The 16,296-nt window shown below is 40.5% G+C and overlaps 1 long non-coding RNA gene across 3 annotated transcripts; it reads right to left on the bottom strand.

Annotated features, from left to right (window-relative positions):
- Positions 1-15: 15 nt before the first annotated feature.
- On the bottom strand, positions 16-15,523 carry LOC110975631 (uncharacterized). Of its 3 annotated transcripts, none has more exons than XR_015425741.1 (4): positions 15,197-15,523; positions 6,925-7,013; positions 4,592-4,746; positions 16-2,895 (listed from the first exon to the last, which is right to left on the bottom strand). It is a non-coding gene; the product is annotated as an uncharacterized LOC110975631 (long non-coding RNA). The 3 variants fall into 3 exon arrangements; XR_015425740.1 differs by having other exon boundaries at positions 4,617-4,746; positions 6,947-7,013; positions 15,197-15,433; XR_002597726.2 differs by having other exon boundaries at positions 6,947-7,013; positions 15,197-15,432.
- Positions 15,524-16,296: the final 773 nt, after the last annotated feature.

Below are 16,296 nucleotides of genomic sequence, written 5' to 3'. Positions count from 1 at the left end.
ACATGTACAAACAAGTTGTTGTGCTAGTTTAAATAAATGAGCATTTATTTCACTTGCCAATAGAAATTAACTGGTTACAGCAATAAATGGTGATTGTTTTACATACATACAAAGCATTTTTGCAAGGTAATATTTTCAAATGAAGCAAATTTCATGTCAGTGCTAAAAGGTTCTTAAATGCACTGAAAGGTGTTTAGTGAAAACTATTGTTTTAGACATGAATTTGGGAAACAGAATTGGTTAAAATTTAAACATGTTTGCCACAAAAACTAGTTTTATGCAAAATAATAAACTTTCTTTCGTGCACAGAGTAAGGCCCTTAGAGTGTTTTCAAAAATTACATTTTTGCAGTAATTACCTTTTAGCCCTGAGCCAACAATTTGCGACCTGCAGTTTTGTGATAATTTTAAGTGAAAAGACTTTTTTCTAATGCTCTGGCAAATGTGGACGTACAACTTGGAAAACACAAAATGGACACAGAATTTTGTCCCAGGACAAAAGAAATTAACTGGAGTGGGATTTGAACCTGTGACCTCTGGAACACTGTACCAGTGCTCTACCAACTGAGCTATCCAGCCCTAAGTTGGTAGTTCTTCCCGTTTGTCAATAACTCTGTTCAGGGGCGAACCTGTTAAAAGTGAAGTTCATAACAGCCACTGGGTTGACAGTGCAGGTATTTTGGCTGTCTGATTGGGAACACCATTCAGTTTTTAAAATCATGCAACAGTTACAAGCTTTATCAAAGTGTCTAGAGACTTTCCTAATTGTAATTATTTGCAAATTTTGAAGTACATGTAGAGCATCTTAGTAACTTAAATGTAAACATGAATGTTTTAAATGTGCATTAATACATGTATGAGTCAATGCATTACGATGAAAAGAAACAAAGGCGAACTAAAGTCTTTCTTCAAAAGCAAACCGACCAATTGTCTATTTAATTTACAGAGTGCCTCTGAATAATTTGGATTAAGTACAGTACAACGTCACTATATTGAACAATTCTGTATATGGAACATTCCTCTTGGCTCCCAAATTTTCTGCACTTTTTTACTGAACATCAAAAATTTAAATGATAAAGAAAAAAATTATGACTGATGACAGTGACTCAAAAGTTAAGATGTCAATAAACTCCGAAATTGGAACGGCCATGTTATGAGCCCACAACAAAACAAACAGCCACACAAGAGAAACTGTTTTACACGAACAAGAACACACGCGTATGTGTAACAACTGACATTTCAACATAGGAAATGGCACCCTCTCTGTTTTGGCAAATAGCGCCCTCTTTTGGCAGGACTTTTCCCCTTTTTATTAATGGAAATCAGAACATTTTGTTTTTTAGGCCTATGAAAATGTGACAATTGGAACACTACCAATGAAATCGCAATAGTTGGGGAGGTACCGTATACTACGCCAAGCATTGTGTATGGACCTTGCCCTGTTCATTATAGCAGCGTTGTACTGTATACCAATATACACTACTCAAAAAATTAAAGGATCACACATTTGTCCTTGAAAATTTCGGCCAGACGTGTACCTCATTGACTTGATTTGACTGTACACTGAAGCTCATGTTCATGCTTGGTTGAGCACCATAGAATGTGAGACAATGCAATTGGTTAGTTGTGTTTCAGAGCCCAATTAGCTGGATGGTAAAAAAGCATTGGGCAGTGTGTATTGCTGAGGTATTGCACATCTTCAAAATAGCTACCTTTCACTCTCTTTGCACATGACTCTTGGAATGACTCAGAGGCAAGGGGGTGAGAGACTGGGAGTGTCTTAGAGAGTTGGGGGGGGGATACAATGACATGAATGAGACTGGCCAGTACTATACAACACTACTGTGGTAAAATGATGTACACATACGTGTCTCACTTCAGGACATTTTGAGAAAAAGTGACTGAAATATTGGGCCTCTTACCATTTTGTGTTTAGGTTTTGGAAAACTGTGAAGCTTTTTTTTTTAATGTCCTGACAACTACAAATTTGATTTTTTTTTAGTATCAATCATTTTTACAGATAATTATAAAAATATGTGATTTGGGGAAAGATTTGCAAACAGATACAAGTCAGACATTACATTATTTTACTGAATGAAAAGGTCCCAACAGTTACATGTAATTTGTTCGTGCTGAGATACGTCTTCAAAATGCTTCATTTCTGTGATTCAGAATCACAAATAGTGCCCTCACATTACGAGAATATACTCATAAACAGTACCCTCACATTACCATGATATCATTTTAACTCATAAACAGCGTCCCCACATTACCGCGGTATCATTCAAACTCATAAACAGCATCCCCACATTACCGCGATATCATTCTAACTCATGAACAGCGCCCTCACATTACCGCGATATCATTTTTACTCATAAACAAAAGACCCGGCAAGGTGCTGGCAAAAGTGTTTTTCAGTGACATGAGACTTCAGCACCCTGTAACAGAAGTTTTTTGTTTGGATGCCAGAAAATAGCCAAATTAAATGACGTTCATTTTTTGCGATGTGAATACCATTTGTTTAAATTATTCATCACTACGTATGATCCTTTGATCCTTTGAGTAGTGTACAAATGCAGATATACTTGCTCCATCAACGTGGAAGCATGGAACTGTATCTCTGAGAAGATTGAGTACTTTCCTTGCCTTTTTTTGAATCAGTGCCTAAGATTCTGATGAGGATCCCTCATCAACCAATCTTGGAAACTGTTTCTCCTCGGTGATGGAGGCGAGGACTGGCATCTATACTTCCTCTCCTTGACATTCTCATGAATCATCTCTCTGAAGTCCCATAGGATCTTGTCCTCTATCTTCCTTCTCTCCAGGTTGAAGGAGGCAATGGCGCACCATGGTCTACTTCTCTTAGGGCATACCCACAGCTTTCGTATGAGGAAGACTGGGGAAGAAATTAATCACAAAAGGAACTAAGTTGCAGCAGAAGTTGAGACATTTCTTCAAAAATTAAGGGATCCCTGTACACTCCTTATTTTTAGACCTTTTATTTCACAAAAACTGTGTCTATTGCTTTTCATCCATTTTCATGTTAGAGAATGAACTATGACAAGGATTCCTTTGACAACGCTTACCCATTACCACCGAAAGCATATATGATATGTATTTTGTTAAAAATATTTTTCCAGACTCCCCTTTAGGATTCAGTGAATCAAAAAGTGACATTTTTAACGCTTAAAATTGTCTTTCCCTTTTCCTAACAAGTGAGGGCGCTGTTTTACAATAATACTGTAACATCAATCAGGGAAGCTCAAGAATCTAAAATATCTATGGACCAACAGCTCCTACAGAAATCAATGACTGATCCCAAAAGTGAGGGCAAAAATATTTCAGCAGTGTGCACAAGTCTGTTGAGTTGAATACAAATTGGAAATTTTGGAAAGTGACCGAAAATACTGTTAAGTGTTTACAACGTGGTCCCTTTTTGTGTTTTGGTTCAATATTTGGCAAAATTAAGGTAGATCCTTTACAAAATGAGAGCTCTGAACACTTCAATTTTTGTCCATATTCATTGCTCACCTTAGAAAGTCTGAACAAATCCCAATAATGTATGTGATTTTCATTTTTAGAATTTATTTTTGAAATGTTTGGAAACACAGTTCTTAGTGCTCCATCAGATAAAACTTGAGAAAATGTTAAATTTGCTCTTCAAAATATTCACTAAACAACAGGGATGTCAGGAATTTATCTGAATTTCACATAACATGCACCTTGGCTCCTACTAATGGCTTGTAATAATGGGCCAAATTATGAGGAAGAAAAATTGAACTGTGCCAGGTTAGAACGTTAATAAAAAGAGCAATAGGGCCAAATAATATTTGATGGACAATTAACACAATTGTCCCAAGTCCATCTTCTCTGATGTAGAGCAGTGCTGTACAGCAACTCATAAAACCCCGGGTGACAAGGCAGCCATTTGCTCATGGTTATTAAAAATGGAGACTTTCCTTAAATTATGCCCCTGCTGTTGTCAGTCTAAAGGTATTTTATGTCTATGATTAGACGCTTCATTTCAAGAGTTTTACTATTAAAACTATGAAACCCAAATTACTCCTTGAACATGTGAACATGTCTCAAAATGTGGACCAATGATCAGTGGTAATTTGTCATTAAACAGGAACGAACTATGAACAAAAAGGAACTTTAGGCCAGGAAAATGTGAACAATTTAAGTACAGTGGGTGCATTCAACTAGCTTGCCCTGGTTACAAGGGTTTAACCTCATCCATATCGTCTTGCTTGGTTGACACAATGCACACAACCATCCCTAGGTCAGGGTTGCCCTAAAAGCTAGCCACAAGCACCCAAGGGTGGATCTAGGACCCAATGTTTTTCGGGGAGGGGGACAAACTTGATTCTGGGGACCAAATTTTTTTTTTAATTTTAAAGTTGTTTGAGATGTTCGGCTACATTTCTACATTCCAAAAGAAGGGAAATTAAATAGACCAAAAAGATCCTCTCGTTTTTTTTCAAATGAAAACAACTTTTGCTCCTTTTTTGGTCATGACCCCAATTGACCCCTCCCCCTTTCCCAGATTCATCATTGCAGAAAGGATATGATATGAAACACAGGACTCTTACAGGTACTACTTATGACGTAACCTGCCTCTTCACTTTGGAGATTTCATCGGTCAGTCCACTTGCACCATGATGCTAGCCACCCTCAACGTTCATGTACATGTAGGCAGCCATGGGAGTACATTCACCTGGTAATGAGGCCTTCCCAAATCTAAACACTGGGAAAAATGATAAGAAACAACAAGAAAAGGTCACCTAAAGTTTTTTAGCCACACTGTAATAATAATTTTTTCCCCAAATGAGCAAAACATCCATACTTCAACCTATCACCACAGACTCTTATTGTGGGTTGCTGTTAAATCCATAAAAACCATATGGTGCTGGGGTGTGTAGGGTGTAACAGGCTGGGTGGGGTCAGGGCACAATTTCATGGGGCTTCTTAACACAGAAGAAAATTCTTGCTAACTTTGGCAGAAAAATGTGCGAACCTTGAGCACTATTTCATGGCGGTGCTCGGGATGGTCGTGCTAACGGTTGCAAGTGGATAGAGATTTCTGTTATTACATCACTAAATTAAAGCAAATCTTTCCTCCAAGGTTAAGATGCATTTGGCTGTGCTTACTGTTTACAATATGCATGAAACACGCGGAGCCTCTTTAAGCGTGAAATCGCGTGCTAAGCAGTGCCATGGAAATGGGCCCTAATTGTTACAAGCAAGGTTCCCATGAAATCTGAAAATCAAATTCAGAGACCTTTTCTGCACTTTCCAGAACTAAAATATGAAAATTTCCATGGCACTTAATGCCACTCTGCACAGAAAATTTGTTTGGTATACACGTAATAAACAGGAAGACTGCCATAGCCACTAACCATAACCACCACCAAAATTACCCTTGTACGACCTTGATTTCCATGACTTTTTCTAAGACCAATTTTCTATGAGTTTTCCACGACTTTCCAGGACTAATTTTTCCCAGGATCTTCAATGACGGTGGGAACCCTGTACTGAACATTCTGTCATTTGCAATTATCCAAAAGGTATCCAAAATTGTTGTTGAAAAGCACACTTGGTTTAGATGGAGGACTCAATTCTGAGAGAAACTGTTCTTTCTCGCAAACAGTCATCATGAAGAAACAACAATTTCAAGCAGGTGCCTTCTCAAATTTTTGGAAAGTTACGATTAGAAAAACGTGCAAGCGTTGAAAAGATGCACAGACACTAGCAGTTTCTAGTTCAGGGGGTGACAAGGTGTAGCTGTATTCGACTGAATATGACAATGTTGCCCAGATGCTGAATTCAGGCACAATTTAAAACACGACTCGGCAACTTCTGATCTGAAATCTAAGTCCTAGAATAGTTTTCTCAGAATATGGAGCATTCACTATTAAGCTGAAACTTCATTATCAGGTTCATTCTTGTGTTCCCTTCCTTAGATTTTGAGTAATTTTGTTGATTCAAAGGAAAATAATCCACAAAAGACAAACAGTGGACTGCACCTTTAAACAAATTGTTGTGACAACCAAAATCATGACTACTATTGTTGTAAAACAAGAGATGACTCTACTGGGGCAGTGATGCCAGAAAATGAGCCCACGGGAAGGGGACCAACCACGCTGCTATCGCTTTACTCTATCAGGCCAGTAATGCCTGAAAATGAGCCCACAGGAAGGCGACCAACCACGCTGCTATCACCTAACTCTATCAGGCCAGTGTTGCCAGAAAATGAGCCCATAGGAAGGGGACCAACCAGGCTGCTATTGGTTTACTCTATCAGGCCAGTGATGCCTTCTCGAGTTTTTTGAATAACTGTTTTTGGTTGTTCTGACATCATTTTTGTGAAAATTCAACATAGCGTTCTCGCACAGCACCTTTTTTTCTAAGAGAGGTCAACCAAGAATGTAAACTTTTTCGCTGCCATTCCCAACTTCCAAGTGACTGTCAAACCATATGACAGATTGAGATAAAACTTAGATATATTGAGAAGGGAAGTCATGCATATGAAATTTGTACAAAAATCCGACAATAGACAGCTCAATTCTAGGGGGATTGCCGCGTGCCGCGAGGGGGTCCAATGTAACCAAGCTCTTTTACAGTTAAGACGTTAGGAAGTATCAGGGCCAAATCTACCTGTAAAAATTGATTTCTTCACAGATGGCAAATATGACTAACAAGTGACTAAAAAAAATCCTCCCCACAATGACACATTCTCCAAAATTCTATGGACACATCAAGTCCCATTTGAATTTAAAGAGGCTGGGCTCTACCTTCCTCAATCTTCCACAAATCTGCTGGTGGATTTTGAAGGATCTGGGAAGGTTGGCATTAAGACACATGTAATAGTATGGGGGAAAATGAGTAAAGTTCACTTTCTCAATCCAGCTTGTCATTGAATAACCTGGTGCTGGAAAGGAACTTACTCAGGTTCTGTGCTCTCCACTGATGCTGCCCACTCCTTGCTCCATCATCTTCTCTTATGACTTCCTCCTACAATAAAAATAAAAAACAAAAGCAATGCATCCCTTCAGCTTTTACTGTTGTCACAGCAACATCCTTCATGTATTTTTGAAGCCCCTAACTGCGCACCCCCTAACTTTGGTGCAGTTTGATTTGTTTGCCTCCAGTGCCTTGCGGGAGCAACATTTTTACCGCAAATTTCAAAGTAAGTGAAATTTCATCAAACTCCCACTAATCTACATGTAATTCAAAACTCCTGATTTTACTCACCCATTACAACTTTCCAATGAAAATTTTATTTTGGCTCAATAACAATTTTTATTCCTTCAGTACAAAATGGACACTTCCAAACCACTTCTAAAATTAAAAATGATTGTCTAACAAACGTTTGTTTAAGTGTATGTAAATTGAGGTACATGTAATAGAAATTATCCAGTTTACAGAACTTCTCCAATGGTTATGTGGGGTTTTGGGCAATTTTTTCAAGTGTGCCACTTGAGGGAACACTAACAGTCAAGACGCAATGGCACGATTACTTGATGCATATATCCTCAATGTTAGTCGAGATGTAGGCCAAGATGTAGGCCTACATGTAGGTAAAGAAATCCATTACTGATGCCTCTAATATTTCCCTACAGTGACCTAACATTAGTATAGGCACTACCAGCCATCTCAAAGCAATCAAAAAGTGTCCTAAAAGGTCAAAATTTAGCAGTGAAATGTTGTTGGTATTCAATTAGAAAACACTTGGGGTGCCAAGCTGCATCCATATTACATCTATATTTATTTTATTTATATATTTATCTGATCATCCAACAGCGCCTTTAGCGACAATTACAGGATGATAATGAGTGAAGAAGACAATGAAGAGATATTCAGTTTTAGAGGTGGGAAGAAAAGCCCGGATAAGTGTACATCATCATACATCATGGAGTTCTTTTTGAAATGTACATGTAGGTCTATCCGCCCTGAGTAGAAACACCCCCTCATTGGTTGAAAAGAGCCATGTCAGGCATGTTGGTGGGAGAGTTCATTTGCTGGTAGCGATGCAAACGTGATGCATGTACTTCATAGTCTCCTGTGATGCAGTTCCCACCAAAAAATATGCCCTCTTATGGTTCCAGCACAAACTCCGTCTTTAAACCAGTGATGACCAATGGAGTGGACAACGATCGGTCAATTCAAAACCAATGCGCCTATCCATCCCTTCATCCTCTAAATGTCATAGCAATCAAACGTCGACAGTGGTACAAGAAATTCACTTGTCTAGCAATCCTGTATAAATCTAGTAATCCCAATTAAGGTTCATGGTATAGATACACATGCTATTGTGGATACTGCAGCTCAAGTATCATTAATCATTGATGAGTTATTTGGTCAAAATAAACATCCTACTACGTCATGTGGACAGGTACTTCTAAGGGGAGCAGGTAAGAGCAGTAAGATACATGTACATGCCAACAAATTCCAAAATGTCACCCTAATCCTAGGTGACCAAAATTATAAATGGGCCATACTTGTAGCCCCCATAGAAGATTCATGTAAACTGGGGCTAGACTTTCTTAAAGCACACTCCGGGGTTATCAATCTGAGAAAAGACACATTGAGCCTAGATGGTTTGCATTAACGCACAAATGAGGAAAACCAACTAGAGAAATATTCCGTTCACAGGATGACACTGGCAAGGAAAGTGGTTGTACCCCCAAACTCAGAGATTCTCACCAGAGTCCAGTTCTCCACTCCATCAAACAAAACATTCCTTGTCTATAGCCCAGAAATGTATCATAAAGGAATTTCCATACAGTATGCCCTAGTTTCCTCAAACATTTCGAACCTTACCACATGCAACATGCTCCTCCGCAACGATAGTAATAAGATGTATACGTCTGAAAAAAGGTCACGTAATAGGAAGGGCAGAAGTCGTTGAGGACATACATGTACATGTACTGTCAAATGGTGATATTTCACATGGAGTGGGCTGGCATTTGTTGGGCGACTCCATCGCAGTACCAGGCAATAGTGAGAGTGTTGTCCCCAACAGCAAAAACGATACTTCGCAAGAAGTCCGGCGTTTGTTGGATGACCCCTTGATAGCACAAGGTACATGTATAACCAAATACAGTATCGCCAGCAACAAAAGCAGTAGTGAGAAGTTCGGTGTCTGTCGGGCGACTCCCAATCAGGAATGACTGTACTACAAATTAATCAAATCCCCCACGTTTCAGAACTACATGTATGCAGCAGGTCACGAGAACACTTAACTACTGACCAATCAAACCGTTTAGCTAATGTTCTTACTGAATATGCAGATGTCTTTTCTGAAAACGACACTGAACTGGGAAGGTTCTCAGCGGTTCAACATTCTATCAATACAGGGAACGCAATCCCTATTAAACAGAAAATGCGTAGGACGCCGCTAAGCTTCGAGGCTGAAGAAAAAGCACATATAAATACTTTGCTTGAATCGGGTGTGATACGGCCATCGGCTTCGGCGTCACCTCCAGTTTCGATAAGAAAGAAAGATGGAAAAGTCTGTTCTTGTATAGATTACAGAGCTCTTAACGATGTAACTGTTAAAGACGCGTTCCCGCTTCCAAACATTGAAGAATGTTTGGACATACTACAGGGAACGGAATTCTTCAACACCTTAGACATGAGTAGCAACTACTATCAAATTGAACAAGCTGAAGAGGATAGGAACAAAACAGCATTTAACACTAAGTATGGCGTGTTCGAGTATGAATGAATGCCATTTGGGCTATGTAATGCCCCCGCCACTTTCCAACGTGCTATGACACTAATACTTTTGAGGCCTTACGTGGGAACATGTTCTAGTATATCTGGACGATATAGTAATTCTAGGGAAGAGTTTTGAGGACTCCATGGGAAACCTCATTGAGGATTTGCAAAGATTTCACAAGCACAATCTGAAACTCAAGGCCAAAAAATGTCAGCTATTTCAAAAAGAAGAACAGTACTTTTTCTCTGAAAACTAGTCAGTTCGAAGGGCATCTCCTCAAATCCTAGTAGCGTGTCTACTGTTCGAAATTGGCCCACACCTAGCTGCAGAAGGATGTAGAAAGGTTCCTCGGGTTCGTTACTTACCATAGTGCCCATATAAAGAATTTTGCTAAACTAGCAAACCCTCTGTATGAACTCATAAAAAAAAACAACAAATTTGTTTGGTGCAATGAACACGAAACAACCTTTCGGCGACTTAAAAAAATACTCACCACAAACCCAGTGCTAACTTTCCCGCGTAACAACAATGAACTGTTCGTCTTGGATACGGACGCCTCAGATTTAGCGATAGGGGCAGAACTAACGCAAATCCAAGATAAAGTAGAGCCTGCAATTGCATACGGCAGTTACATACTTACTCCCGCTCAAAGAAAGTACTGCACAATGCAAAAAGAACTCTTAGCAGTGGTCCGGTTTACGAGACAGTTTCGCCACTACCCATTAGGCAGTCGGTTCTATGCTAGGACTGACCATGGAAGCCTAGCATGGCTTATGCAATTTAAACTCCTTTCAGGGATACTAGCACGTTGGGTTGAGGAGCTCAGCCAGTATGACATGGTAATCATTCATAGAAAAGGACAGAAACATACAAATGCCGACTCCTTATCTAGAATTTCCTCAACAGATTCAATCTGCAATTGTTATTTAGCAGGCAGCAAAGTTAACGATCTCCCATGTGGAGGTTGTGGATATTGCATCAAAATCCATAATCAGTGGGCACGCTTTGAAGATGGCATCGATGATGTCATCCCCCTCGCAGTGCGAGAAATATCGGTAGTAGACTCGGTAGCCACAGTACCTTCGCAGTGTTGCATATCCATTGAAACACCCAACCCCCTGGTTCAACCCTCACCCAAGAGTGACACCTTTTCTTCGGAGGACACCAGTTGTCACGCTAACAATGAAACCAGTGTAGATCGAGAAACGTCTTGTCCCTTGCTCCGGCGTTTTGTTGGACGAGGGTAATATCTCCCTTTTTGTCAAACATGCATGTACACACAGTCTTCAAGATGTATTTTTGCGTTGGGGAGATGTTAATTATATATAACAGGTTTGCCCTTACCCAACGTATATTGATAAGCACTGTATGCTCAGTGCTTGTCTGAGAGCTTGCGTAAAAACCTCACAAGCTTACTCGGATGGGACTTGAACCCACGACCTCCTGCTTACTAGTGCAGATGTCTTAACCACTCGACCACTCTGATACAAAATGGGTGAAGATGCCACTCTCCACGTTTAATCATGCAAGAAATGCAAAGCAAGCAAAAAACCCTCTAGAAAAACTAAAGCCCCCCTAACGAAATTTCCCGCAGGAGCTCCCTCTGAACGCATTCACTTAGACATCCTGGAAGCTTTTAAACCAACTAAGTACGGTAATCAATATATTCTTATGTTAATTTGTCAGTTCACTAAGTGGATTGAAGCATACCCCCTACCAGACCAGAAGGCTGAATCCGTTGTAAGAATCACCATTGATAATTTCATTTCTGGCTTTGGATGTCCCCTCCAAATTCACACGGACCGGGGCACAAATTTTACAAGCAACTTGTTTCAATCAATTCAAAGACATTCTAGGCATTATTAAGACCTGTACAACTCCTTATCAACCCTGCTCCAATGGTCAGGTGGAAAGGTACAACCGAACTACCCAACAAGTCTTGAGATGCCATCTAAAAGGAAATGTCTCTGAATGGGATGAAGATCTTCCTATTTTGATGGCCGCTATACGTGCCCTTCCAAATCGACACACCTGCTTAACACCACACCTGTTAATGCTGGGATGAGAGGTTGTGCAACCAGTAGAATTATTTTTTGGAAATGAAAACTAATGATTCAGAGAGTGAACAGCCTCATGAGTATGCATGAAACCTATAAAAGAGAATGCTAAAAACTCATGCACAGACAAGAAATAACATCAGGGCAGCACAGAATTATCAGAAGAGAAACTATGATCTAGGCCAAAATTACTGTGCATTTGAGGAAGGGGGCATTGTGTACAAGTAATAAATAAATCATCCCAAACCGGCCAGTCCCATAAACTACAACCGATATGGCTTGGGCCACTTTTGGTTGAAGAACCTCTCTCCCCAGTATTGTACAGAGTACGCAGTAGAAAGAAAAGCATGGTCGTTTAACACAATATGCTCAAAAAATGTGAAGACCGTAAGATCCCATTCTGGTTGCGGCGAATGCGACACAAACTGATAGGAGCTGACACTTCAGAGAACAGTACGGTACACGAAAATGTTCATGTCCTACCCTTCCCCAAGAGGGAAAGTGAAAATGTTAATACATGTAATGAAAGTAAAGAAGTTGATCTTTGCATTTCCACCACAACAAGGAGTGGTGGGCAAGTTAAGCCTCCTGCTCGCTTCAGAGACAAAATTTAGCTTTTTAAAGATGGTAAGAAAGTCAAAGATTATATTTTGTAAGTTGTCATATTTAGTTTGTAATTCCTTACCTAATTCAGAAGATGGAGGAGGTTGATTTCGTGCCAGATTATAACGAGGAGGGACTACTAGATCCCGCTGAGACACAATCTACGCCACTTCCACTTACCAATTCGCTCACACCATCACCTAACATCTAATTACCCCCACAGATGTCCCCTCCAGTTCCACATGCGACCCCTCCATCCTAGAAGAAGCACCAACAGCACTGTCCACATCCAGGGTGTGAAACAAAAACCCACAAGCTATGACGACATGTCATCAGATACCACATCACTAGTGAGGGATGGTGGTTCCTGTTCCCACTCCTTGCTTGCTGGAAGTGCAGATGAATAGAAATTGCATTGCACTGTGACATGCATGGCCCATTTGGAAAAAGCCATCTTCTAAAACTGGCTGAACGAGTGAACGGTTTGTTGATCACGTCTGCTCGAGGTTAGGGTTGGCATCCGCTAGCAAGCTTGTGGATTTCGTGGCCCAGCGTCAGTTGGGCGATGAAAATTCAACCTTTAGCCTCGAGGAGACCTGCATTTGGGACGCGCATGATAAATTTGTCGGGCTGCCCTTACGGAGGAACGCAACCTGAGGACCCCTACGCGCCTCTATTCAATGCTCCACTGGAGAATGCTCCAATGCCTCCTAGCCTTCAGAATTCATCGATGCTCACTGTCACATCGACCGACTGCTAAGTAAGTATAACCGCAAAGGGACTCTTATGGAATTCCTCCAACGAGAACACGTCAACATGTCCGGATTTGCAGGCTGCATAGGAGTCTTCTGCGATCAAGAGACTCTAACTGATGAGGAATGGCGGGAGGAGATGGAGTCTGACAAATTCCACTCAGAGAGGAATCCTTTGAAACCATCAAGCACTTGATCCAGCACCCGAAGGTTGTCGCCCTAGGGGAGATAGACCTGGATTATTCTGGCGATTACTATAATCACCCCAAAATTCAACAGATTGTATTTAGGCGTTTTCTACAGCTTGCAGTTGACAACAACAAGCCAGTGATTATCCACTGTTGGGATGCTGAAAAGGACTGTATCCGAATAACACGTAACGTCCTCCCCACACACCGGAGGATCCACCTCCACTGTTATACAGGAAATTGGGACGGAGCATACAAATGGTGCTCTAGCATTCAAAATTTGTATGTGGGGCTCATGTTAATTGTTACCAAGAAAGCCACTGGTGCCAGGGATGTAGCCAAAAAACATCCCCCTAAATCGCCTTCTCCTTGAAACTGACGCCCCCTATTTCCAACCCAGAAATAGGAGGAAGGCAGTGCAATTCAGCGACCTGACAATGGCAAAACTTGTCGCTCAGGAAATTGCAAAAATCTATGGTACTCCCGTCACAGACCTCCTTTATAACTGTACCCAAAATACTAAAACACTGTATGACATTTGCTTCTCATGAATAATTATGTTGATCCCAACCAAACATTTCTGTCTGGCATTAAGTGATGTAGTTAAGGTAACCCATGTTTACAACACATTAATTAATCATAAAAAACTTTTTTGAAAGTGTAACACTATAAAAGCTTTGTATAAATTTGTTCTTGAAGAATTTCCCAGAAGAGGAGGAAACTTCCACTACCCCCTCAGGGTATTTCACTGACTAACAAAAAAGGTTCATGCTCTGAACTATATGTTAAGTCATTTAACCCTAACAGTCCTCAATCCTCCAACAGGTGAAGGATTGAGGACTGTTAAGGTTAAGGATGCCTAGCATGAACAAAAAATCTTCTCAAAAGCCAAATGTGTGATCGACATAGGAAACAATTTTTTTTTCTACACACACACAAGTTTTACGGCCCACAACCCAACGTTTTACAAAAAAAGTCTGTTTTTGGTTCGGGCCTCAATGAAAAACCGTTGGAAATATTACTTATGTATTATTAAAATAAAAAAGTGTATTATTGTCACTGTATTTCTTGAGTAAATTACTTTTGCGCAAGAGTTGTAGAAAGCCAACTTTCAAAAGTGCAGAAAGTTAAAGACAAACTATATTAAGGAGCTAACTGTGCCACGTTTTTATGTGCATAAAATAGTATTTAAAATGTAGATAATGACTCTGACGTGGTAACAAAAATTGTAAATGGCTTGTCCATTCGTCATGAAGGATTTTGATGAAGTTTCGTGCATTACTGATAAAGCTACTAAATAAATTTCTTATTTCCCATTGCACTCCAAAGAAGAAAAATATAAGATGGGGAGGAATGTGGTGAATACACGATTGGTGGCTGTTGAAGAAGTTATGTAATAAAGTCACTCAGGCATGACAGCCCAAGTGGCCAGATCAGGCGGACTGGCCAAAGGGTCTTCAGTCTAAGCCTTGCAGTAAACAAAACCTGACTTGTGTCTTGTCGAGTTCTTCCTGTCGTGACTCTGGCTCCTTGGCACCAAATAACGCCAAGCACTACAATATCTATGTAAACAAACCAACTGTTTTATGTCTGTACTTCTATTATTAATTCACAATTTCTCGTGCTCCTGTCTGTACAACCTGAACAAATATATGACGGAGGAACCATTCTACATGTACAGTAGTCCTATGGCCTACCTGTACAGGCCTATGTAGGATTAGTCTCAACAATGTCTTTTCCTTTCTCCATGGTCTTATCACTCTCAAGTCTCAACATGGAGGAATTTTTGTTCCTCCAGGCTCTCAACATGCTAAGCCTATGAATTGTATTCCTGTAAAGTGTGGAATAATAAAAGCAAATCCACTGTACTTACTACATCAATGTCATCATGTAGGTGTGCCAGCGATTCCTCAAAGACTAATTTCTTGAAGACACACGAAGTCGCGAAAATGTGCTGAGGGATACTCATGGAGGTGGAAATTGACTAGGCCCTACGTACGAACATGACGTGTGCGTACATGTACATGTACGCGTGCCACCGCACCCACGTGTTGTTTGCTGCGAGTCTGTCCGTGGTCGGTCCATGTTCTGTGAATGGGTTTTTGATCGATGCAGCGTGAGTTTTGAATAGTGACGTCATGCACGGAGTGCCTGGCTAGCTAGCTAGCTATAGGTGCAGTGTCCCAATTCAAGGAAAATTCTCCACCAGGCTGAGGCGCACAAAAAGTACCCCCCAGAAATTGTTTCAAAAAGAGGAGTCTGTTCGGGCCAAGAAACGGTGGAATTGTGTCAGTATGGCTCAGAATCATCTCTGTAGATCCAGGGGCACCCGTCTGGGGACAAAGCAGACAAAAATGGGATTGAAAATTAGTCAGAAGAGCCCCAAGAAGGTGAGGGATGTCATTTGAAAAATGGCCGCTGGGAGGGCTTGGCAACATTCACTTTTTGGGGGGTGAGTTTGTTTTGGGCGGATAATTAAAAAATTCATTGGTTAACCTACTAAAAATTGAAAATCAAATGAAATCTGAAGGACCAAACAACACATTGTTTTTTGTTTGAGAGGCCTCAGGGACTTCAGTTGGCTGCCATGGGGCTCCAAACTTGGTTGATTTTACACTATTTTCAATGGAGCTTGAATTAGTTCAGTGCACCCCTATAGCACAGCCACAGACCAGTCAAACTGACCAAGCTGAAATTGGCACGAAATTCGGGCCGGATTTTCGGCTGGCCCTCTTATTTTCCGCTGGACGCTATTTTTACAACTGCAAGCAACCCTTCACGTAACCGGCTAGAAATTCTACGGAGGCCGATCACGGCATAGCAGAAAGAGCCCAAAAGGGTCCACAAACAAATTACAGAAAAAAGCAATGTTTAAATAAATCCTTCGCTGGAATTTATCTTAGCTATGAAACAACGTGAACAACTGAGACTTTTTTTACCAACAGGAAACACACACGGAATGTGTATGAAAAA

This window comes from Acanthaster planci, linkage group LG06, assembly GCF_054643075.1.
Source record: "Acanthaster planci isolate LZ-2023a linkage group LG06, COTS_SCS, whole genome shotgun sequence".
NCBI classification, from domain to species: domain Eukaryota; kingdom Metazoa; phylum Echinodermata; class Asteroidea; order Valvatida; family Acanthasteridae; genus Acanthaster; species Acanthaster planci.
The sequence above is the reverse complement of the archived record's forward strand: the minus strand, read 5'-3'. Positions and strand labels throughout refer to the sequence as shown.